Source organism: Oncorhynchus kisutch, unplaced genomic scaffold (genome assembly GCF_002021735.2).
Source record: "Oncorhynchus kisutch isolate 150728-3 unplaced genomic scaffold, Okis_V2 scaffold730, whole genome shotgun sequence".
Lineage (NCBI taxonomy): Eukaryota > Metazoa > Chordata > Actinopteri > Salmoniformes > Salmonidae > Oncorhynchus > Oncorhynchus kisutch.
Genome location: NW_022262675.1, coordinates 80,518 through 80,751, shown reverse-complemented (window position 1 = coordinate 80,751; position 234 = coordinate 80,518).

Genomic DNA, 234 nt, shown 5'->3' with positions numbered 1-234 from the left:
GACAGAGACAGAGACAGAGAAAAAGGCATTATTAGATGTACATCTACAGCCTGGTCCCAGATCGTTTGTATCCGTCTCGCCAACTCTTACAGACGGTAGGGAGTCGACAACAAACAGATCTGGAACAGCCACTTGACTATCTGTCAACAGCATGGACCCCTAAAGGAAACCAGCTGCACTGTAATGACAATCCTGGTTCAAACAGACGGGATTTCCACTTCCTGTCATGTTTAG